The 24870-nt window shown below is 45.9% G+C and overlaps 1 long non-coding RNA gene across 1 annotated transcript in view; it reads right to left on the reverse strand.

Annotated features, from left to right (window-relative positions):
* Nucleotides 1-24870, reverse strand: part of LOC143434272 (uncharacterized) — a 43199-nt gene that overhangs the window by 10780 nt on the left and 7549 nt on the right. Inside the window, exon 2 of the long non-coding RNA XR_013103624.1 lies at nucleotides 19333-19406. This is a non-coding gene — a long non-coding RNA (uncharacterized LOC143434272). The remainder of the gene's footprint in view (nucleotides 1-19332; nucleotides 19407-24870) is intronic.

The following is a 24870-nucleotide window of genomic DNA, read 5'->3' on the forward strand; positions in this document are numbered from 1 at the left end:
TGTTTGGCCATCATCAGAAAAGCTTCTTTGTGCAGCAGATGGGGACAAAAGCATTATGGGAAAAGATTTTTTTTTAACCTACTACATATCTGATAGAGGACTAATATCCAAAATATATAAAGAACTAGAAAAAAATGAATATCAAGGAAACAAATAACCCAATTAAAAATTTTGGTACAAGGGCAGCTGGAGAGATGGCTCAGTGGTTAAGAGCATTGACTGCTCTTCCAGAGGTCCTGAGTTCAATTCCCAGCAACTGCATGGTGGCTCACAACCATCTGTAATGGGATCTGATTCCCTCTTCTGGAGTGTCTGAAGACAGCTGTGGTGTACTCATATAAAAAAAAATAATAAAATCTTAAAAAAAAAAATGTTTTGGTACAAGATCTAAAGAGACTTCTCACAAGAGTGAATGCCAATGGCTGAGTATACAAATACATGGACACACAACCAGACATTATACAGACAGCAAGAGTCCTAGAAACACTGGGCCCTAATGTGCTGTCTCTCAACCAGATCCCTCCCCTTGGGGCTCAGAGAACCCTGTGGAAGAGGAGGCAGAAGGATTGTAAACACAGCAGGACCATGCACAAATGAACTCACAGAGACTAAGGAAGCAGACACAGCCTCCACCACACTAGACAGGATCACGGAGCTTAAAGCAGAAGTGGACACGGGGGTAGAGGTCTGGTCTGTTGCTATGTGTTGTAATGCTACATTCTAGGTCTAGTTGCCTGCTAGTGAATTCTCACATTTACCAGCTTTTGTTGTGCAGACCGTGTCCCTTGACTTAAAACTATTGGTTAAATAACAATGGTAAGCCAACTACTGGAGGGATTAGAGGTGGGCAGGTTTTGAGTTACCTGGTTGGGGGTTGCCAAGGAGAGAGGGGAGGGAGGATTCTGGAGAGGAGGAAGCCTCCATGAGAGGAGATGGACCATGAACACACGGCCAGGAGAAAGAGCAAGTACTTGGGGTATACTACTGGGGAAGTAGCCAGGTCAACAGTTAAGAAAGTAGAGTTGGGGTTACCCCCTAGTAATTGTCAACGCCAAGTAGAATAAGCATAGACGGGGGGGGGGGGGGGGGGGGGGGGGGGGGGGGGGGCTCATTCATTTGCAAGCCAGACGGGGAGGAGTTTAAATTGGTTCAACAACACACGTGCCTCCATCCCCAACACAGATGCTAACTCTGACGGATGAGTGCTTGCAAAGAAAATCTTAGTTTCCTCCGAGGGAGTCTCACTAGAGACATGAACTCCTCTTAAGGGTAGGCCACAGGAGAAACAGTACATGGTCTACAGAAAATGAATTCTATGGCATCTGTGGAGGTTACTAGTCTTACAATGTCACATCGGGGCTTTTAAAAATAAATTTATTTATTTATTTATTCATTTATTCTCTTTCTCACCCTACTGATTTGGGTCTATATTACGGCTTTTGATTTTATGTTTTTATGGTATTTCTGAGTGTTTGAACGAGCAGGTCTCTGCATCTTTATCTGTTTCTTGCAGTCGGTGCCATCTGTAACCTTGTGCTTTTCCATCCATCCTCTTTGATCCCTGAAATAACGACTCCGAGACTTCTTCTATATGAATAAATTCCTAGGCCAAAAGCCTTGGATCATTCCTTGACTGGCTCATAACTTAATCATTCTGTTATTCAATTCTAATTCAGTCGTGCCACATGGCTGATTATCTGGTCCTCAGGTTTATGAGAGCATCTCCCTCCAAGTCTGGAGCAAATCTCTACCTCACTGTTTCCCAGAATTCTTCACTCCCTCTCTGCCGGATGTCCCACCTTCTAATCCTGCCTCAGCCCATTGGCCATAGACTTTTTATTGACAGGTGAAACTACCATACATTGCACTACAGAGCCCCTCTACAGTTTCTTATGCCTTTGTTTGTTTTGTTTTTGTTTTCCCTTTGTCTGGTCCATTCTGATTTGTTTGCTCTTGTTTCATCCTGTTATATTTTATTATCCCTAGAAACCTGTTTGTTTTCTAGTCAGAGACAGAAAAGGCGTGGGTATAGGAGGGAGAGGGTGTGGGGAGGAACTAGGAAGAGCAGAAATAGGAGAAACCATAATCAGACTGTATTATATGGAAAAATACCTTTTCAGTAAAATAAAAAATAGTAAAATAATTGAATGAAAGTGTTTAAAGGGAGACACTAATTTTCTGATTCTCACTTAGATTTTGCTGCATGTGCAGAGTTGGAGAACTGAATCCACTGCCCAGACTTTTCCCTGTCTCCTTTCCTTCCCCCACCATGTGAGCCATTTGACATATCTGGAATCCTTTTTAAAGAATAAATAATTTAATAACAACAATAAAAGCAAATGGGGGAAAATTCAATTTTACTGGGAATTTGCACATGGATCACCCTTTAAGCATTTATTTGAAGCCTACTACATTCTAGAGTTCATTTTAACGTAGCTACACTTTTTTTTTTTTTTTTTTGCTTGAGAATCCCAGTAAAATGGGAATTTTTTTTTCTCTTTGACTTTTATTGTTGTTGTTAAACCATTTATTCTTTTATAGGGGTTTAAAGATAAGTCAAATGGCTCAAATTTCTACAGTCTAAAAAGAAAGATTTCCAAGGGTGCTACTTCTTGGTTGTCTTAGAAAGCATGCTGGTATACATGAAGCTGAGTAGCTCAGGTTCAAATGCCGATCGTTTCAGCTGCGTGACCTGACACTGGGGATTTCGTCACTCTGCCTGGGTTTCCTCCTACATAAATTTTATGTTATATTCCATTTCTACAAGAGAATTGGCAAGCATGACTAGTAATAAATGACAATAATGCCAGCCTTAGGGAGGCAGAGGCAGGAGAACTGAGCATCTGAGGCTAACTTTAGGCTCTAAAAGCAAGACTGCTTATATACCAATGACCACAAGGGGGAGGAATGAGTAAACTGTGGCTCACTCCTATGGAAAAATACTGAGAACAGCAAAGAACCAAGGTCCCCTACCCCAGCAGGGGTGGGTCACTTAGCTACACGGAATGGAAGGAGCCAGACACAGAAGACGACATCCTATGTGGCTCCATTCCAATTTCAGGAGTTGGCATGTCTGTGGACAGTATTAGAAACCAATCATTGATGGCTGATGAGGGAGCAAAAGCTCGGAGGGCTGAGAGGATCCTTTGGGATGCTGTGAACATTATCTTTCTGGTTTGATTTTGTTTCCAGTCAGTGACTTATTATGTAGCGCTGGCTCTCCTAGAACTTGCTCTGTCAACCGATCTGGCCTTGAACTCACAGAGCCCATTCTGCCTCTGCCTTTCAAGGTCTGGGATCTAAAAATGTGCGGAACCATGTTCAACATGTTCAACATGTTGATCTGGATGAAGTATGTAGAAAATTTGATGGAGTTATGCCCAATGTGTGTGTCACAGCTCAGTTATTAAAAAACAAACAAACAAACTATCCCTGTCAAATGTCTGTGGCTACATATGCTGGCCAAACACCAAATACATGCGCATTGTTGCTAAGTAACAATAATGACATTAGGAAAACAGTAGGTGCTCAAATCTGAAAGCCTCGTTGTCCTTTTGAAGAGTAAAACTAAATTAGGAAGAGAAACTAAATATTTCTAGGGCGCTACACAAGTTTTCGCTGCAGGGACATGGCATGTGTTAGGGTCTGTGGTGTTTCTAATGTTGTTACACTTAGCATGTGCTGAGGGCTAATTCTGGCCCTTGTTATCTCACTGAATTCCCCAAGTTAAGGTTAGGTTGTCTCTAGGGTTCTCAGGCCTTTGACTTCTCGACCCTTGACTAGTCTAGAAGTTGCCCAAGCAGCCAAATCTTAGTTCTCCAGGTTGCTGAGACGCTGTGGGCCCCTGTTGCCTAGTGCTGATAGTATAACAACTTCTTCTTGGAGTCTACAGCTCATCTGACTATGTCCAGTGTAAACAGTATAGTCAAGAATATGCCCCTCAGAAGCTAAAGAGAGGATCCCCACGCATACACGCAGGCAATGCAGGCCATGCAAATGCTCACACACACAAAAATAAAATAAATTAAACGTTGCTCCCTGAGTGAGAAGGGAGTCCAGGCAGTGTTGTGAAGTGCTGTCCTCTGTGCGTTATGGACATTACTATCTTATCAGAGCAGCTGTGACTACTGTACCGGGCCATCCCAAGATAAGGCGCATTGGCCTTCCTTCTTAGGCGTGGGTGAGGTCATTAGATCCTTGCCTCAGTTAGCGTCTAGCTATTCATTCACTCCCAGTGCTCTCTCTCCCAGCTGCAGATGGCTGTGTTTTGTTGTCGGTACCCTCTCTAGCTCCTGTTAGACACGCTCCCAGGAAACCTCAATATAGTAGATCATCTGGTTATAAACTCTTTGGGTTGACTCTGAAACACCCCCACAGGTTGACGTCGTAAATGCTTGTTCCCCAGCTGGCAGCGCTGAGTAGCCAGGCAAAGCCTGGCTGGCAGAAGAAGGTCACTTAGGTCAGACCTTTGGAGGCTATAGTCCAGCTCCTGCTTCCTGTCCAGGGCAATGTGAGGAGCCCCCAGCACTCCCCTCTACTACTGTGTTGTGCTTCCCCTACCATGATGGACTGAGCTTTCTTGAAACCATGAATTGAAATGAACCTTTCCTCTCTGTAGTTGTTCTTGTCAGGTATGTTAGCCATAATTACATACTAGTGTCTGTAAAGCCAGACCAACTCTGTTTTTTGAGAGCGCATAAAGTCCACTTGAGTAAACATCCTATGACAACCCCCCTCCCCACCTTAGCAACAGGCTCTAGCAACAAGGTCAAGGTTGAAGTGGAAACTTAAGGGTTCTTTGGAAAATCAGTTGGATGGTGCTTTGCTGAGGCAAGACACGGGCTAAGGCAAGAAAGAGCCTTTTTGAGGCAAGGCACATGGAGGACACCTGATGTTTGGAGGGTATAAACAGGACTCAACAGAGTAACAGAGTGACAGAGACAGAGCTTGGCTTGCTGGTACAGTTAGCTGTGCAACACTTGTGGGTCTCACAACTTCGCTTCTCTGAGAGAGGCACAGCTGAGAAATTCTGGTATTCCTGTTGGTCCCTCCTGCTGACTCGAGCTGAGGCTGAGGCCTAGCTGTCTCTGCTAGGTCATGTCACTGCTGTTGCTAACCCGACTCTACCAAACTGGACTGCTGGTGTATCCGTAGGGTTTTTCCACTGCTAACTTGTGAACTGAACTGCCGACTTTCAGACAACACAGACGGGGTTGCTCCAAAGATCCAAAGAACCTTTCTAAACAGGGCCACTTTCTCCATATCCTTTCTTTTCCACTTCCTCTGGTGGGTGGTAGGCTACAAGAAAGGTTAAGGCGTTTAAGAACCATTATTCAAAATAGGATTTGAAAAAAATTAGTTACACAAGGTATATATAGATAACCTAAATCCTGTAGAAAGTAGATGACCTAGTCATCCTGTTGTCATGTGGTTTTGCCCCCATGTTTGGTTCCTGCAGATTATACCAGAAATTTAGTTTTTAAAATATTAACTTGCTGGCCTATATGGAAATTCCTCAAGCTTGATGTAACTACTATAAATATCGCTGCACCCCTAGACTCGGGGCTCTCACTCTGACCTGCTGTGACAGTGAGAGTCCTTGCTCATGAGCTCATAATAAAGACCCTTGTGTATTTGCATTGAAATTGGCTCCTCGGTGGTCTTTGGGGCTCCTGTGACTTGGGCATAACTGTCTAGTATAGGACCTAAGGTGGCAATGCAGATGCTGGCATTTTATAAGCAATTGAGTTGTCCTTTAAAATCGTTCAGCACTTAGATCCTTCTTTTCTTGTTTGTAAAATGAATCTATTTGACCAATACCAAAAGCTCTGACCTCCTGTGGCTAAGACAGATGGTCACATTGAGTAAAGTCCACTTTTCACAGCGATCCCCCTGGAAGGGACTCAACTCAAAGTGTCCTCTTCTTTCTCTAGGTCATTTACAAAACCTGAGACCCAGAAGTCAGCTCAAGTACTACCTTTCTGGAACTGTGAAAATAAAATTTGAAAGCAGCATTGAAACAATAACAAAAAATTTATGGTCAGCAAAGACCACTAACAATTTGTTAAATTTAGTCATAATAAAATATTAAGTCCCTGCAGGGGCAGGGTGACCTAAAATAAAGGCATGCAAGGGCGTGCCCAGACAAGTCCAAACAAGCCCAAGTGAGTAATGGGCTATCTGGTGTTGACTTTTCTCTCCCTCCCTTTCTGGGAGGTCCGAGGTTCTGTAAGTTCTGCCAGTTCTGCAAGTTGCTGATGTTTGAAATATCTAATCATATGTAACCGTGCCAAATTTTCCCACTCTCCCCAACCCCTACCCATAAATATCTCAAGTTTCCTGGGTTCTGGGTCGGAACCTCTATCTCCTGCGTGAGATATGTTCCGGCCCGAGGGCCCTCATCATTAAACCTCCTCTGCAATTGCATCATGAAGGTCTCTCGTGTGTCCTTGGGGTGTGCAAGCCCGGACTTGGGTGAGAGTCCCCTTTGTGGGGGTCTTTCAGAACCTTCCTTGAAAGCCCAGCCACTGCAAACCTGCCCATTTCCCAAAACTCTGAGAGGCTCCAAAGTGTGTTGGATAGAACCCTGCTCCTCCAAGTCACCAAAAGTTCTCTTCTTAGCCAAAGCAGATGAATAGACAGATCTAAGCAGACAATGTGCTATTTAGAGGCAGCTTCAAGATACACTCTGAGGCCCTGTCTCTCAACTAGATGCCTCCCTGAAACCTGAGCTACACAAAAATTCTGAGTTCTCCTTAGCACAGCTGTACATCTGTTCCATGTGGTAGAGATTATTCGACGTGATATTTCACTAAATGTTGCTTTGTTTGGTCTCTGTTATGCCATTTCCCAAGGTCTGCGTCTTCAATAAGAATGCTTTCATAAGGGGCATAAATTGTCACTCCTGTTCCATTTGCCCCCTAGGGCCTAGCAGGGAGCCTCACACTGCTGAGACAGCACCAGGTCCTTATAACTTTAGGGACTTTCTACTATAACATTCAATGCCTCGGAAACACAATCTGTAGAGTGAAAAATTATAAAGGCCAAAACCTTGCTCTTGGAGCTAAAGAGCTTGTAGTTTTGACCACCGGCTATTTTCCCTAATAAAGCCTCTGCTGATTGCATCCAGGTATGGTTTCTTGTGATCTTTGGGTAGTCACGATTTCCAGAGACTTGAGGAAGGGTCTCCCAAGTATGGGGGTCTTCATTTGGGGGCTCGTCCTGGATATGCGACCGCCTTAATCAAAGAACCACACTGGGAGAAGAGTGGAAAAAAATTTAGTGTAAGTTGCTAAGTAAGTCTAGAAGAGAGAAATAGAAAAGATAGACTAGAAGATAAAAGATCTAGTGTAAGTTGCTGAGACTAGAGAGAGGTGAAGAAGAAAAGGTGACAGGAAAAGTATTTACAGAAAGCAGAGAAGAGGGACTCCAATCAAAGGGAGATAAACTTTTTAAAATAGAGACCAGTGTGCACATCGCAAGTAAAGGAGCCAGCTTCAGGGTCCAAGAGGGCCCTAACAAATAGAAGCCAGGGCCAGAAAATCCAAGGCCTTGAAAACCACCCCAAATGGCGAAGATATTAGCTCTGTGTGAAGACGGAGACAGGGCAGCTTGGAGCCACCCAACTTTTGATAGACACAGGGGCTTCCTCCAGGCCAATGGGTCAAAACGTATTCATGGACTACCCGAAAATGGTGGACTAAGAGATGGGCTGGGTATCCCATTCATTTATGGTCATCCTAGACTGCTCCTATCCCCTGAGAGACTTACTCCCTAGGATGGACGTTCAGATACACTTCCTACCCGACAGGCTGCAACTAGCTGACAAGAATTCAACGGGTAGAGGACTGACTCCAGCCGGGAGCCGAGATAACCTGCTTTACAGATGGGAGCAGTTTTCTCCATGCTGGTCAGAGACAAGCCAGCACTACTGTGGTGGACACAAATGTCATCTGGACTGACCCCTGAGATCATCGGTGCAGAGAACAACCTTGGAACCTGAGGTTGACAAGCAGGTATGCTTTTGCCACAGCCCATGCCCACAAGGCTATATGCCAAGAGAGGATGTAGAGTGAAAAATTATAAAGGCCATTTTATGAAATATGTGTAGATTTTTTGCCTTACAGAACTGAAAATAAGATTTCAGGCCTTCACATTCCAGGTGAAGGACACTTGCTGGATTACATTCCTCAAGCCTCGCCCAAGGCAGGAAGACATTCCTGATTACAGATAAAGATGCTACCACCTAGGTGGGGCCATAGCCCTATAGCCGGAAAAAGTCAAGATAGCAATCTGAAATGGCCGGATAGGGCACAATGGCATGGTAAAAGCCACATTTTTGAGAAGAATGCAGGGCGATTTCCACATGACACTAATCATTTAGAGTGAATACCTCTGAATTGTTCCACTGTTTTCATGTTTTGTATCTTTAACAACCCCATCCCACTCCCCTGGTTTGTGGTTTTTCCCTTTAAAACCCTCCAAGGACTGGCCGAGGGGGTCGGACCTTGACTCCAGCGCGAGTACCTGGTCAGACCGCTGGCTGCCAGCTCTTTCCCTAATAAACCTCTGCTGATTGCATCCAGGTATGGTTTCTTGTGATTTTTGGGTGGTCGCGATTCCGGAGGCTTGAGGAAGGGTCTCCCGAGTCTGGGGCTCTTCATTTGGGGGCTCGTCCGGGATATGCGACCACCTTAATCCAAGAACCACGCTGGGAGGTAAAGGGACACCGCGGTTTTGTTTTTTGTCTGGTTGTTGTGTGACCTTTTTCATGTACTGGTTTCTGGTTTTTCATGTGCTGGGTTGTATAAATCGTCTGATTTTCTGTGTGCCGTTTTGTCTAGGTTTGTCTAAGTTGTTTGGCTTCTAAGTTGTTGGTGCCCGCCTGTCTGAATTATTTGGTTTCTGAAAAGTGCACTTTTGGTTTGGTTTGGCAGTTGTCTTCGCCTTGGTAGGAGGAAGGAGCGACCAGCAGATGTGCTAAGGAGGGTCGCCGCTGCCACAACCTGGGAGACGTCCTAGGTGAAGGGGCACCCCAGGGACACCTGGTTGGTGCCCGTCTGGAAGTTGGAGAGGAGACATTGGTCCTTTTAGAGGAAAGGGCACAAGAGACCTCCCGGCCGTCTGTCTTTCTGAACTGGTGTTGGCTTTCACGTTTGAAACGGATTCTTGTTAGTCTTTGTGTGTGCCTCTTTTGTCTGTGTTTCGTGTTATTTGTTGCAATGGGGCAGACTCAGTCTGTGGTAACTCCCTTAAGCCTAACATTAAATCATTGGGCAGAAGTGAAGGACAGAGCTCATGAGCTATCAGTTAACATCAAGAAGGGACCATGGCAGACTTTCTGTACCTCAAAATGGCCTACCTTCGATGTGGGATGGCCACCTGAGGGAACTTTTGATCTGTCTACTATCTTTGCCGTTAAGGCTATTATTTTTCAGGAAGGACCGAGGTGGCATCCCGATCAACAGCCATACATCGTGGTTTGGCAGGACCTGGTCAAAAATCCCCCTCTTTGGGTGAAACCATGGATAAAAGAGAAGCCAGGCTCCCGAGCCCTGGCTCTCAGTACAGGGCCCAAACTGAAACCAAAAACAGCCCTAGAAACTAAACCTTTGGCTCCGCCTAAGGTCTACCCCGAGATTGAGGAGCCACCTGAGTGGCCAAACCCGCTGCCACCCCCCTACCACCGACCACCTTCACCACAGACTGCCCCGGTACTGGCTCCGAGCCCGGAACCTCAGGGAGCAGGAGAAGGAGGACCGGCGGCCGGCACTCGGAGTCGGAGAGGTCTAAATCCTGAAGTACCGGATTCCACTGTTTCATTGCCTCTCCGAGCTATGGGCCCGGCCCCCACTGAGCCGAATACAGTGCAGTTCCTACAATATTGGCCTTTTTCTTCCTCTGATCTATATAACTGGAAAATTAACCATCCCCCTTTTTCAGAAAACCCCGCATCCCTGACTGGGCTGGTGGAGTCTGTGATGTACTCACACCAGCCCACCTGGGATGATTGCCAGCAGCTCCTCCAAACCCTCTTCACGACAGAGGAGAGAGAGAGAATTTACCTAGAGGCCCGGAAAAATATTCGGAATGCCGCGGGTCAACTCTTGCAGACTCCAGCAGAGATTGATGAAGCCTTTCCCCTCAACCGACCCCAATGGGACCATAACTCGGCCGCAGGTAGGGAGCGACTGTCCATCTACCGCCGGGCTCTTGTGGCGGGCCTCCGGGGGGCAGCGAGATGCCCCACCAATTTGGCCAAGGTAAGAGAGGTTATGCAGGGACCCACGGAAGCCCCTTCAGTCTTCCTAGAGCGCCTCATGGAGGCATATCGTAGATATACTCCCTTCGACCCCGCTTCGGAGGGACAGAAGGCTTCCGTTATTATGTCTTTCATTGGACAATCTGCTCCAGATATTAGGAAGAAGTTACAACGCATTGAAGGATTACAGGATTATACAATTAGGGACGTGATTAAAGAGGCAGAGAAAGTATACCATAAGAGAGAGACTGAAGAAGAAAAGGCAGAGAGAGAGAAGAAAGAAAGGAGTAAGGAAGAAGATAAAAGACAGAGAAGGCAGGAAAAGAATTTGACTAGGATTCTGGCCGCAGTTGTAGATGAGGGCAGGCGCCAGGGAACTAGAGGAACTAGACAGGTAGGGAACCTGGGCGAATACCGGAGGCAGGAGCCAAGGAGACCCAGAAGAGCTAGCCACACCCTAGACAAAGACCAGTGTGCCTATTGCAAGGAAAAAGGTCATTGGGCCAGAGAGTGTCCTAAGAAGAAGGGACCCAAGGTTCTGGCCCTTGGTGAAAATGAAGATTAGGGGGGTCGAGGCTTGGCCCCCCTCCCCGAGCCTAGGGTAACCCTGAGAGTGGAGGGGAAACCCCTGGATTTTCTTGTTGACACGGGAGCTGAGTATTCAGTGCTCAAGAAACCCCTAGGGAAGTTGAAAAATAAACAAACCATAGTCATTGGAGCGACTGGGCAAAACTCGTATCCCTGGACCACCTCGAGAACTGTGGACCTGGGAAGGGGACAGGTGTCTCACTCCTTCCTGGTAATACCCGAATGCCCTACCCCATTGTTAGGCAGAGACCTTTTAACCAAGTTAAAGGCACAGATAAGTTTCACCTCCCAGGGGCCAGCTGTGCAATGGGGCTCAACCACATCCCCGGTGTTAACCCTCTCCCTAAAAACAGAAGATGAATATAGACTATTTCATTCTGGTGATCAGAAGCACCCTTCATCAGAATTAGAGATGGGACCCTGGTCCAGGTTCACTGAAGCATGGGCAGAGACTGGGGGGATGGGTATGGCCAAGAATGTACCCCCGATAGTCATCGAGCTCAAGGCCGGAGCTACTCCCATCGGGGTTAAACAGTATCCAATGAGCAAAGAAGCCAGGATGGGAATACGTCCCCATATTGAGAGACTACTACAACAAGGGATTCTAGTCCCCTGCAAATCCCCATGGAATACACCCCTGTTGCCAGTAAAGAAACCAGGCACTGGTGACTACCGACCCGTTCAGGATCTCCGAGAAGTTAACAAGCGGGTACTAGATATTCACCCCACAGTGCCGAACCCCTATAACTTGCTCAGTTCTCTGCCCCCGGACAGGACTTGGTACTCAGTTTTAGACCTCAAAGATGCGTTCTTCTCCCTGAGACTTCATCCCCAGAGTCAACCTATGTTCGCCTTCGAGTGGAGAGACCCGGAGAATGGCAGAGCAGGACAACTGACCTGGACGAGGCTGCCCCAAGGATTCAAAAACTCTCCTACCCTGTTTGATGAAGCGCTCCACCGCGACCTAGCCCCTTTCAGGGCTAACAATCCTCAGGTGACCCTTTTAATTTACGTAGATGACCTTCTGATTGCCGCTGAGAATGCCCGAGACTGTGAGAGAGGTACAGAACACCTCCTGACTGAGTTGGGTAAGTTGGGGTATCGGGCATCTATGAAAAAGGCCCAGCTGTGCAGGACCGAGGTGACCTACCTGGGCTACACCTTGAAAGATGGACAGCGCTGGCTGACTGAAGCCAGAAAGCAGACCGTTATGCAGATCCTGACCCCAATTACCCCTCGTCAAGTAAGAGAATTTCTTGGGACAGCTGGGTTCTGCAGACTGTGGATCCCAGGTTTTGCCACCCTGGCAGCACCGTTATACTCCTTGACTAAAGAACAAGGGGAGTTTGTCTGGACAGAGAAACATCAAAAAGCCTTTGATGCTTTGAAAAAGGCTCTGCTGGAAGCCCCAGCCTTGGCCTTACCAGACTTGACCAAGCCTTTCACCCTCTATATAGATGAGAGGAAGGGGGTCTCTAGGGGAGTCTTGACTCAGACTCTGGGACCATGGAGGCGCCCAGTGGCGTATCTCTCGAAGAAGCTAGACCCGGTAGCCAGTGGTTGGCCTGCCTGTCTAAGGGCCATAGCAGCTACGGCTCTTCTAGTGAGAGATGCTGATAAACTAACCTTGGGCCAAAAACTGTCAATAGTGGCCCCCCACGCTCTGGAGAGCATAGTCAGACAACCTCCCGATCGCTGGATGACAAATGCCAGAATGACACATTACCAGAGTCTCCTCTTGACTGAGCGTGTCACCTTCGCCCCACCGGCCATCCTAAACCCTGCCACCCTGCTACCCGAGGTTGACAGCTCTGTGATCCACCAGTGTGAAGAAATACTGGCTGAAGAAACATCCAGCAGACCGGACTTGACTGATAAACCCTGGCCAGGGGTGAAGACCTGGTTCACTGATGGGAGCAGCTTCGTGGTTGAGGGTAAGCGAAAATCGGGGGCAGCAGTGGTAGATGGGAAAAAGACAGTGTGGGCCTCAGCTCTGCCAGAAGGAACCTCAGCGCAGAAAGCAGAACTAGTGGCTCTAACACAAGCCCTAAAACTGGCAGAGGGACAACACGTAAACATCTATACTGACAGTAGATATGCGTTTGCTACTGCTCATGTACACGGTGCTATCTACCGACAGAGAGGGTTATTAACCTCAGCAGGTAAAGACATTAAGAATAAAGAAGAGATTTTAAACCTTTTAGAGGCAATCCACCTTCCAAAAAAGGTGGCTATAATCCATTGTCCTGGCCATCAGAAAGGAACTGACTTTGTTGCCAAAGGAAATCAGATGGCTGACATTGAAGCAAAGAAGGCTGCTCAGGGACCCATGATTTTAGCCGTCAAACTCAGGCTCAAGGTCCCTGACCCTATTAAACTGCCACGGGCTAAGCCAGTGCCCCTTTCAGAGGAAGAAAGCCTACATTATCTATCTGGGCTTCATCAGTGGACCCACCTGGGACCTGAAAAGATGATGGAGATAGTGGCCCGGTCTCAGTATAAGATTCCAAAGCTGAAGAAACTAGCTCACAAGCTAGTACGAGAGTGTAAAGCATGCGCTTTCACAAACGCCGGTCACCACCAAGAGGTAAAAGGAACCAGGCTGCGGGGAGACCGACCTGGTTCATATTGGGAGGTTGATTTCACTGAAGTAAGACCAGCCAGATATGGTAACAAATATCTCCTAGTGTTTATAGACACTTTCTCAGGATGGGTTGAGGCATTCCCGACCAAGAAGGAAACTGCTACTGTGGTGGCCAAGAAGATACTGGAAGAAATTCTACCCAGGTTTGGAGTACCGACGGTAATTGGGTCAGACAATGGGCCTGCCTTCGTCGCCCAGGTAAGTCAGGGATTGGCCAGACAATTGGGGTTTAATTGGAAATTACATTGTTCTTACCGACCCCAGAGTTCAGGACAGGTAGAGAGGATGAATAGAACCATCAAGGAGGCCCTGACTAAATTGTCCATTGAGACTGGCGGAAATGATTGGACAGCCTTGCTCCCTCTTGCCCTATTCCGGGTTCGAAATACACCCGGAGTCCTGGGACTTACTCCTTTTGAGATTCTTTATGGATCCCCACCTCCCATCTATGAGACCCTTGAGAGTGTAGCACGCTCTGATGATGGCTATATTCCTCCCCTGCCTGTTCTAGCCCGACTAAAGGCCTTTGAAACTGTAAAGAAGGAGATCTGGGGAGCTTTGAAGAACTCTTATGCTCCAAAAGAAGATCCAGTGCCGCACCAGTTCGAGGTTGGAGACGCCGTACTAGTGAGGAGACATCGGACGGGCAACCTTGAGCCACGGTGGAAAGGCCCGTACCTGGTCCTGTTGACCACCCCTACAGCAGTGAAAGTGGACGGCATAGCCTCGTGGATCCACGCTTCCCACGTGAAAAGAGCACCTCCAGACTTTCAGCAAGATGAATGGGCCTTGGAGAAGACTGATAACCCTCTTAAGCTGCGCCTGTGTCGTAAACGCTACTCTGAGTAAGAACCCCAATCCCCATACCCCTCAACAACTCATCTGGCAAATTGAGGACCCAATTACTGGCGCCGTTATAAACAGCACTCAACAGGTCGCCCCTCTGGGAACATGGTGGCCCGCCTTATACTTCTGTCTCCGTCAGATCAACCCTGCGACTAGGAGTTTCCCCCCAAACTTAGTGCGTAGCTATGGGTTTTACAGTTGTCCTGAATCTGATAAGGATACACATTGCAGGGGACCCCAAGTCTTCTTCTGTGGGAAGTGGAGCTGTGTCACCTCAAATGATGGAGATTGGAAGTGGGCTACATCGTCCGCTGGGGATAGACTGACTTTTTCTTTTGCTAACTCAGGACCAGGCCCACACGCGATAATGGGACTGTATAAAGACAAGCCATGCTCCCCAACCGATTTAGACTACATAAAGATGCAATTCACTGAGAAGGGAAAAGCGACAGACTTTTCTAGATGGTACAATGGTGTGACCTGGGGCATAGTCTTTTATAAATCTGGAGGTGGGGTGGGATCTCGCCTTCTTGTCCGTCTAAAAATAGAGAGCCCTCCAGCCCAGTCTATAGGCCCCAATAGTGTGTTATCTGAACAGAAACCACCCCCACCAGCTGCCCCAGTGGCACCTCCTAGGCCCACGGAAGGTAACATCCTCAGTTCCGTTCTCACTCCAGCCATATCCATTCCAAGCACTGGACAGAGACTGTTAAATTTAATTCAAGGGGCCTTTACTGTATTAAATGGATCTCAACCTAACATGACTAAATCCTGTTGGCTTTGCCTCTCCTCAGGACCTCCTTATTATGAAGGTATTGCAATGACAGGGACTTTAAACAACACCACCAGCCACAGTGCTTGTATATGGAACAGTAAGAGTAGATTAACCCTTACTGAAGTTTCAGGACAAGGGGTCTGCATAGGAAACCCACCAGAAGCTTATAAACATCTATGCAACCAGACTCTTAAGAGCCCAAAGACCTCTGTTAACAGATTCTTAGTACCTGAAATTGATAAATGGTGGGCTTGCAGCTCTGGGCTAACACCATGTGTTTCCACTGCTATCTTTGATGAGAACAAAGATTATTGTGTACTTGTCCAATTAATCCCCCGGGTTTACTATCATCCCGCAGGTACTCTTGAACGTGAGTTTGAGATACACCCTAGACGTTTCAGCAGGGAACCTGTTTCCTTGACTCTGGCAGTTATATTGGGCCTGGGAGTGGCTACAGGTGTGGGGACAGGTGCTGCTGCATTGATACAGACTCCTCATTATTTTCATCAGTTGAGAACTGCCATTGATGTAGATTTGAGAGCCCTGGAACAGTCAGTAACAAAGTTGGAAGAGTCATTGGCTTCCCTCTCAGAAGTTGTTCTACAAAATAGAAGAGGACTAGACTTGCTGTTTCTTAGGGAAGGGGGTTTGTGCGCTAGTCTAAGAGAAGAATGTTGCTTCTATGTAGACCATTCCGGAGTGATAAAGGACTCTATGAGTAAACTCAGAGAAAGGTTAGACCAGAGACAAGAAGGTAGAGAGACTCAGCAAGGTTGGTTCGAAAGTTGGTTCAATAAGTCCCCTTGGTTGACAACCCTATTATCCTCCCTTGCTGGACCCCTTGTGATTTTACTCTTGCTTTTAACCATAGGCCCCTACATTTTAAATAGATTAGTAACTTTTGTTAGAGAAAGGATAAATGCTGTTCAGCTTTTTGTGTTGCGCCACCAATATAGGACTTTGGGTCAAGAAAACGATAATTATGATGACACTGGAGTTTAAACTTTTCTAAAGATCCTAATCGGAAAAAGTGGGGTGAGAATAGACTTATTAATAATTGAGTTTTTATGATTAAAAACATAGCCAAATCGGAAAAAGTGAGGAATGTAGAGTGAAAAATTATAAAGGCCATTTTATGAAATATGTGTAGATTTTTTGCCTTACAGAACTGAAAATAAGATTTCAGGCCTTCACATTCCAGGTGAAGGACACTTGCTGGATTACATTCCTCAAGCCTCGCCCAAGGCAGGAAGACATTCCTGATTACAGATAAAGATGCTACCACCTAGGTGGGGCCATAGCCCTATAGCCGGAAAAAGTCAAGATAGCAATCTGAAATGGCCGGATAGGGCACAATGGCATGGTAAAAGCCACATTTTTGAGAAGAATGCAGGGCGATTTCCACATGACACTAATCATTTAGAGTGAATACCTTTGAATTGTTCCACTGTTTTCATGTTTTGTATCTTTAACAACCCCATCCCACTCCCCTGGTTTGTGGTTTTTCCCTTTAAAACCCTCCAAGGACTGGCCGAGGGGGTCGGACCTTGACTCCAGCGCGAGTACCTGGTCAGACCGCTGGCTGCCAGCTCTTTCCCTAATAAACCTCTGCTGATTGCATCCAGGTATGGTTTCTTGTGATTTTTGGGTGGTCGCGATTCCGGAGGCTTGAGGAAGGGTCTCCCGAGTCTGGGGCTCTTCAAGGAAACCCTGATGAAACCAGAAGCTGTAAATATTTGTTGCCCAGGACACCAAGGGAGGAGACTCCAGCCTGAGGCAATAACTGGACAGATCAAGTGGCTTGATATAGGAGCCCTTCCCGGTTTGGGGCCTAAAAGAGACAATGGCGCACACAAGAAGGGAGGACTATACTCCCCAGAAAGCAAAAGACTTACCAAGCTAAATACACAGATGGACTCTTAAGATATGAGTGCAACCAAGCAGCCAAGAGACTTAAAGAGTATAAGGGACCTCAGGTTTTGAGTCAGAGAAATAATAAGACTTAGAGTAAATAAGAAATACCTAGGAGAAAACAGCCTAGAATAGGGACCTTCCCGAGGTTTCAAGTGTCCTAGGTAATTAGATCAGATAGAAGTTTTAAGGTAAGTCAGGAATTGTCAGAGATATTAGAAGCTCCACTGTTTATACTGTCTCCAAAGCTCAGAACAAGTAGAGAGAATATACAGAACCCTAAAATTAAACTACCCTTGGGAGCTGGTACTGGCTAGAGTGTCCCTTGTCCTTGCTCCACACCCAGAATGTCCCTTTTGTGTGAGAAATGATTTTTCAGGCTACTAAGAGACTTCCTGGTGCTGCTGACCATCCAACCTCCTTGAAATCCACCAACACGTGTGCCTGAACATCCAGACGCCAGAACAACCTCCTGCTGTTTAGCTCAAGGTTGTCTGCTATTCTACAAGGCTAAAGAACTGCAGGCCTTGACTCCTGAGACATCCCACCCTAGAGGCACAGGGGAAATGCTGCCTTAGAGGATGGGGCTTAGGGTGTATACACCCAAGGTTAAATGACAGCTTGTGATTACAAGGTTGAAGTTGAAATGTGAATCTAGAGTTATATAGATTTGTTCCTTTTTGCAATTTCTCTTTATTATATATGTGATTTTATGTATGTAGACAGCTGTGTGCCACAAAATGTGTAAAAGTCAGAGGACAACTTTGAAAGTGTGTTTCAAAGAAAAGGAAATGTTTTGAAACCCCTAGTCAATAGAATAGAGCCCAAGAAGCCCTGCTAACAGATACTTAGTTCCTAAGATTGATAAATGGTGAGCTTGCTGTCAAAGATTATTGTGTTCTTGTCCAGCTAGTTCCCACAGGTACTCTTGAACTGAGTTTGAGATACACCCTAGACACTTCTGCAGAGAGCCTATTTTCCTTGACTCTAGCTGTTACATTAAGACTAGGAGTGGCCACAAGTATAGAGACAGGTGTGGCTACGTTGATACAGACATCTCATTATTTTCATCAGCTGAGAGCTGCCACTGATGTAGATTTGAAGAAGGAAGTCTGTGTGCTGCTCTAAGAGAAAAATGTTACTACTATGTAGACCATTCAGGAGTGACTAGAGAATAAATTCAGAGAAAGGTTAGGTCAGAGACAAAAGATAAAGAGACACAGCAAAGTTGATTCGAGAGTTAGTTCAATCCTCCCTTGCTGGACCCCTTGTGATTTTACTTTTGCTTTTAACCATAGGCCCCTGCATTTTAAATAGATTAATAACTTTTGTTAGGGAAAGGATAAATGCTGTTCAGCTTTTTGTGTTGAGCCACCAATATAGAGCTTTAGGTCAAGAAAATGATAATTATGATGACACTGGAGTTTAAACTTTTCTAAAGATCCAAATTGGAAAAAGTGGGGTGAGAATAGACTTATTAATAATTGAGTTTTTATGATTAAAAACATAACCAAATCGGAAGAAGTGGGGATGTAGAGTGAAAAATTATAAAGGCCAAAACCTTGCTCTTGGAGCTAAAGAGCTTGTAGTTTTGACCACTGGCTATTTTCCCTAATAAAGCCTCTGCTGATTGCATCCAGGTATGGTTTCTTGTGATCTTTGGGTGGTCTCGATTTCCAGAGATTTGAGGAAGGGTCTCCCGAGTATGGGGGTCTTCAAATCTTATTTCTATTTATATCATTTATGGCAGCCATGCTGATAACCATGATGAACATATTAGTTTTCTTCTTATTGTTGCATCTGTTGTTGGTTTCTCCTGCCATTAGACCCAATCTATAACATGCCAATCAGACTTTCAGCCGCATCATAGTTATTTCCCAAGGTGATACTGCACTTTCTCATTACATCTTAAAACACTATACTCAGCATATTCTTGTGAGCTGATAAGATAAACTGCTCAAAACTAAACAAGACAACACAGGCATCTGTAGCATGCATATCAATAAACAAGTTTTATTTCTAATCACGTACCTTCCCTAGCTTAAATCATTTATGTTAGCATTCTGTCTAAACTCCACCCCACAGTTACCTGGCAACAGCCAGGTAGGCCGAGCCACTATAAAAGGGGCTGCTTGCCCCTTCTTCTCGCTCTTGTTCTCTTGCTCTCTTGGGCTCTTCCCTTCTTGCTCTCTGTCCCCTTGCCCTTCCCCCCTCCTCATGGCTGGCCTCTACCTCTCTACCCCCTCCCCCAACCCTGCCTTTCTCTGCTGGTAGACTGAGGAAGGTTACTTTCCCCTTGCTGCTTACCTTACTTTTAAAGGCAGGTGAGGAATTACATTTACATATTCTGCTAGCCTGGTGTTGCCAGCTCCAAATAATAACTGAAAAAAGAAAAAAAAAAAAAAACAAGAACACACAGTTTCATAACCAGAAAATACAGTGTTTATGGATCACCCCAACACTGTTCTCCCCCATTTTAAAAGCAAGTGGAGACCACCTCCCTCTTCTTTTGTCATCTTAGACTGTGGTGTTACTGATCTGAGGCCTCCAGTCACAGCCTCTCTCAGATCTGTGGTTAGGATTCCAACTCAGTGCTCAGGCAGCTGTTTGCTTCTATTTGCTAATAACTGAGGGGATGACCCAGATCACTGCTAACCTTACAGGAAAGACAAAAGGAGAATTGGGTGTGGGCCAAGAGGCTGGGCTGCTGTAGATTGTCTGGGAACACTGTAAGAAGATGACTTTTGAGTTCAGCTTACCTTAAAGAAAACCCAGAACTCCACAGGAGAGTATAAAAGCAAGAGGAACCGTAGGAATCTGGTGTGTTGCATGTGACCGAAGCCATTTTGCTTGTAATTGAAAGGCATGGAAAATTTTTAGAACCCCCCACAGACTAAAAGAAGCCAACTAGCTAAGTCAGCTGGCACTAGGGCCTCATGTTCTAGGAACTGACTGACCACAGAACAGATGGTTGTGTAAGATTAGAGTCTTGAGAAAAACTTGTACAAGCTGCTTTCCCTCTAACTGTTCCTTGAACCCTGTCATACAAACGAAACAAAGGGCTGCTTCCTCCTACCTGACCCCCCTCAAAATTCCCCTGGTTTGTGGTTTTTCACTTTAAATACCCTACACCTTTCCCGCTCAGGGTCGAACTTCTCTACCCCTGCGTGGGTTACAAGTCTCGGCCCCAGCATGCTGGTCCCAAAATAAACCTCTTGCTGCTTGTATCAAGATTGGTCTCTTGTGAGTTATTGGGTGACTGCTATATCCCAAGGCTTGAGTGAGGGTCTCCCTCTTTGGGGGTCTTTCATAATCTTGTTATGATCTAAGCCACAGACACCATGGGACAGATCTCTTTGGAGAGTATACATAGGTTGCTTCTGGGTGAGGGTGGAGGGAAAGAGAGTAAAGAGAAGAGGAACTAGCCTTTTATAAGAGGATGCAGCACACAAGCAGAGAGAGAATATGCAACGGTGTGAATGTGCCCCATTTTGGCAGCTGGTGATGACATATCCTGCTGTCCCTAGGTCCCTGGGGCAGTCAGTGGAGATGCCTGATTGCTAACAAAACTTGTATCAATTACTTGGTTGCTGTGATAAAAGACCACAACTGAAGCAGTCGGTAGAATAAAGAGTTATTTTGACTTATTGTTTCAGATGTTGGACTGTAAAATCCAAAACCAGGGGACGCGCTCCCCCAGAAACTCACACGGATGGGATTTGCTGTAACTACATGAGGTTTAATGATTCCGGTGCACCAGGGCTCCCTTGCATGCAGGCAAGAGAACCCCCAAACAAAAACTGGGAGCAGTTCTTATACAGAGTACACGAGGGCAACCACAAAGGACCACAAGACTGACCTTCTCAGGTCTGGAATAGATGACTCAGATTCGCACAGTACTTTCTTTTTTTGTTTGGTTTTTTTGTTTGTTTGTTTGTTTTGTTTTGGTTTTTTTTTTTTGGTTTTTTTTTTTTTGTTTTTGTTTTTTTTTTGGTTTTTCGAGACAGGGTTTCTCTGTGTAGCCCTGGCTGTCCTGGAACTCACTCTGTAGACCAGGCTGGCCTCGAACTCAGAAATCTGCCTGCCTCTGCCTCCCAAGTGCTGGGATTAAAGGCCTGCGCCACCACTACCTGCTGCACATTACTTTCTTCCTGACCCCCTCCCATCCTGGAATGTGTCTCAGTGACACAGGTGGGTTCTCTTCCATGTGGTCTGAGGAATGTTAATCAGCCTCTCCCTTCCTCTTCTGAATGTTAATCCAGCAAGTGTCCTCTGACTAAGGAATGTGCCCCTGCTGGGATGTGTCTTGGAACAGTGGAATTCTTTTAAGCTTAAATTTAAACTGAGACCTGAAAGTCCTACAATTAGAGTTCATAATGGCAGGGAAGACATGACTGCAGGTGGCAGTAGCAGAAAGTTGGGAGATAGCATCTCAACTGGACACCAGAATCAGAGAGGTCAAACAGGAAGTGCGGCAAGGTTGTAAACCCTAAAAGCTTCCCTCCAGTGATGTACTTCCTTCAGAAGGCTCCACCTCTTAAGGGTTCCACAAGCTCCCAAACCCAGGGTCTAAGTTTTCAAATACATGAGCCAGTAGGGGATATAGACTGCCCTGGTGTACATTCCAGGCCATATAAAACAGATTTTAGACAGTCAGCTGAGTTTTGGGCTAGTCATTGATACCCAGACTGACACTGAGACTGGGTATGTTAATTGCTTTTGAGAAAGGCCAGGAATGTTAAGTTGCCCAAGGACCACCTTTGTCTAATTCAACATATAAACCTTTTCTAATGAAAGGGCAGCATAAACCCTATTTGTCTCCATTTTAGGACCAGGCTTGATTTCAAACAAGGCTGCAAGGTACCAGCTTCAGGAATAGACCCTAAGTTCAAGAAATTAGGTCATAAGATGCCAGCCCTAGGAACAGACCATAAAATCCAGAATGAGAATATAACCCCCCACCTCCCAAAGAACAGCCTGAGGATAACCACAAAAGTGGGGAAATAGCTTATCTCAGAATGGGCCATCTGCACTTGGCAGCCCTATTTCATTGCATGGTTGAAAGTTCATGACATAGGAATGTAGACCACCGACCACCTGTGACCCGCTAGCATCCACCAATGAAATTTCAGATTACCTAATCCTTCTAGAGAGTTCTTTTGGTTCCCTATAGGAAGGCCTGTGTGCCTTTCTGGGATCCCCATTTTAGAGAATGGTTGACCCCCTGCATGCTGGTTGTTTCTGCAGAATAAACATTCTTTGTTTTTGCATACTATCTGAGTCTGGGATCTTCCTTCAGCAATTTTCAGACCCTTATACTTCCTGGTTCAGTGAACGGGACCCTCCTGTTTCCTGCCACCTAAGACACACTCTACAGTTCCTAATAAGAGGCAATTCCATGGCACCCTAAAGTTGCTTCCCCAGCTACATCAGTCTAAAACACCATAACCAAAAGCAACTCGGGGAGAAAAGTGTTTATTTCAGCTTACAACTCTCAGGTTACACTCTGTCACTGAGGGAAGTCAAATCCAAAACTCAAGCAGGAACCTGGAGGCTGGAAGTGGAGCAGAATCCATGGAGGAATTCTGCTTACTGCTTTGCTACCCATGGCTTGCTCAGCCTGCTTGTGCACCCCAGCACTATCTGTGCAGGAGTGTACCATGCACAATGGTCTGGGTCCTCTCGCATGAATTGCTAATAAATAAAATACCCCACAGGTTTGCCCACAGGCCAATTTTATGAAGATAAAATTGCTGTGGCTCTGCTGTGGCTCCATCGTTTCGAATGACTCTAGCCTGTTGACATTAAAAACTAGCCAGCACATCCCACCAGAGTGGCCTGTTCTCACAGGCACATGACCTCAGGTAGTTCTGAGTACGTCACAGCAGAAAGAGGGTCACAGGTCAGAAATCTGTCTGTCTAGGGCTCAGTGACTGTCAGACACTATGTTCCAAGAGTACATTATTAACCAGCTAAAGGTGACCTATGGATATCAGTCCCCAGGTTCTGTCCTTATTACACACTAAGACCTATAAGCGCCAAAACCTATCGGTAGCAGACTCAAATATGTACAAATACAATAAAAAAATAATAACCACAAATAAACTTTTAGCCACTAGATTCATGCTGGGTGAAGTTTCACCTAACTGCTGCTGCCTACTGATAAGCTAAGGTCCTGTAGTAATAAGGTCAGAGGCTGATGTGGCCTTTTAAAGCACTGATCCCAGAGACTTCTGTATAGCGACTAATATCACCCAAACAGGAAGGCCCTCCATTGCAACCTCGGAAAGAAGCTCCTTTGTTCTCCCTTGTGAACAGTCTGCTTACCTCCCTAAGCCTGTGGACTGGCTCCTGCAATGAGAGACTTCTCTTTAACTTTATCTAAAGGAAACTTGAGTTAACTTCCTGTGTTACTGCCACCCATGGGCATATCTCTCCTCTTGTCTCCAAGTGTCAACCCCAGATAGACAGAAAGAAACCTAGCAGCCAAGACAGAACCTTGATTCAATAACCAGAGGCATGGATGAGAAAACTGTCTTGCCTTTCAAGTCACACTCCACATTAGCTGCTGATTTGCCATTGTCCCCCTACAGCATTCTGGGGTCTACCTCAAGCATATGTCATACATCCTTTTGATGTATTCCCTTGGCATTTTCCATGTACGTTTTGTTGTCTTGTCATCTGGAAGGCAGAGAGTCAATATCTTGACTCCAACCAAATGGGATAAGGAAAGAGATAAATACCCACTGCTTTACTGAACATTACAAAGCTGACAAGTCTGTGGGGTTTGTTATATTTGTTTGTTTTTGACGAGGTCTCATATAGTCCAGGCTGGACTCAAGCTTGCTATGTAACTGAGAATAACCTTAAACTTCTGATCTTCCTGGACCCACCTCTGCAGTACTGGGATGCAGTGACCACCATTTCCAATTTTATGTGGTTCTGAAGATGAGTCCGGGTCTTCAAACATTCATCAAGCTACTGAGCTACATCTCCAACCCTGGAACGGTCTTCTGTTTGATTTCTAAGGAGCTCTCCCAAGGGAAATGAGACCCAGCTTCCTACAGAGGGGGTATGTACTGACTCTCATCCTCTCCAGCACTGTGCTGTGCTTTGTTGATAACTAATCAAATAACCGCACCTTCTCTTGGGCTCTGCTCGTGGGAGAAGTTGGACTGCACATGCTCTCAGGTCCCTTCTACCTCAGTTTTTAGTCAAGAAGATTAACCAGAGGCTTGAGAGATGACTCGGTGCCTAAGAGCTCTTGCTGCCATTGCAGAAGGCTTGAGTTTATTTCCAAGGATGCATGTCATTCAGCTCATAGCTACCTTCTTCTGCCATCCATGGGCACCTTCTCAGATAAACACACACACACACACACACACACACACATACACACACACACACACAGAGAGAGAGAGAGAGAGAGAGAGAGAGAGAGAGAGAGAGAGAGAGAGAGAGAGAGAATTAACCTTAAAAGAAAATAATTCTAGCCCAAAGTTACACAGAGCTGATATAGCACACAGACCCAGAGTCCAGAGCTGGGAACTGGCTTATCCTGTCAGCTTTCCAAAACTATATTCCCAAAGTTATTGCAAATGAAAGTTCCCTCCCCCCCCCCCCCCCCGCTATTACAGTGCTTGGAAGCACATCGATAATAACCCTCAGCCTTTCTCCAACCATGTGTCTTGGAACTTTATAGAAAAAAATGATGTTTAGAGGGTAGTTAGACTCATAGAGCCATGGCCCAGTGGACAGCTTTACAAGCCTCATAAATGGAATCCCCTCTTCTTATCATTCCCGCACGAAGTGTGATGAAAGACTCCTTCCTGGTTATCTCAGTGG

This window comes from Arvicanthis niloticus, chromosome 14 (assembly GCF_011762505.2).
Source record: "Arvicanthis niloticus isolate mArvNil1 chromosome 14, mArvNil1.pat.X, whole genome shotgun sequence".
In the NCBI taxonomy this organism is placed as follows: domain Eukaryota; kingdom Metazoa; phylum Chordata; class Mammalia; order Rodentia; family Muridae; genus Arvicanthis; species Arvicanthis niloticus.